We start from the raw sequence: 775 nt of genomic DNA on the forward strand, positions 1-775 counted from the left end.
AGGATCGCCAGAGCCCAGCAGGTCGAGGCTGCGGTGGCCGGGAGCGGCCACTGCACTCCAGTCTGGGCGACAGAGTGAGACTCCAACTCAAAAAAAAAAAAATAAATAAAATAAAATAAAATAAAATAAAATAAAATGGCTAAAATCCAAAACACTAAAAAGCAAAGATAACCCTCATTCACTTACTGATAAAAATGCAAAATTGTACAGCAACTTTAGAAGCCAGTCTGGCAGTTTCTTGCAAAGCTTGACGTTGTTTTACCATATGATCTAGCTGTCATATTCGGTGATATTTACCAAATGAGTTGAAAATTTATGTCCATACACATACCTATCCATAAATGTTTACAGTCTTTTACGCATAGTTGCCAAATCTTGTAAGAAACCAAGATGTCCTCCATCTGGTAAATGGATCTGGAAACTGGTACATCTATGCAATGGAATATTATTTGTCAATAAAAAGAAATGAACTCAAGTCATGAAAAGACACAGAGTAGCCCTGCATGTATATTACCACGTGAAATAAGCCAGTCTGAAAAGGATACATAGAATATGATTCCAACTATATGACATTGTGGGAAAAGCAAAGCTATGGAGACAGTAAAAAGATCAGTGGTTGCCAGGGAATTATGCGGGAGGAAGGGATAATCACAGAGGATTTTTTAGGGCAATGAAACCATTCTCTGATAGTGGCAGATACGTGACATTATGCATTTGCCAAAACACACAGAGCTGTACACACAAAGTGTGAATCTAACATAAACTATGTGTTTTT

Source organism: Carlito syrichta, unplaced genomic scaffold (genome assembly GCF_000164805.1).
Source record: "Carlito syrichta isolate Samal-C Ts95f unplaced genomic scaffold, Tarsius_syrichta-2.0.1 Scaffold279718, whole genome shotgun sequence".
NCBI lineage: Eukaryota > Metazoa > Chordata > Mammalia > Primates > Tarsiidae > Carlito > Carlito syrichta.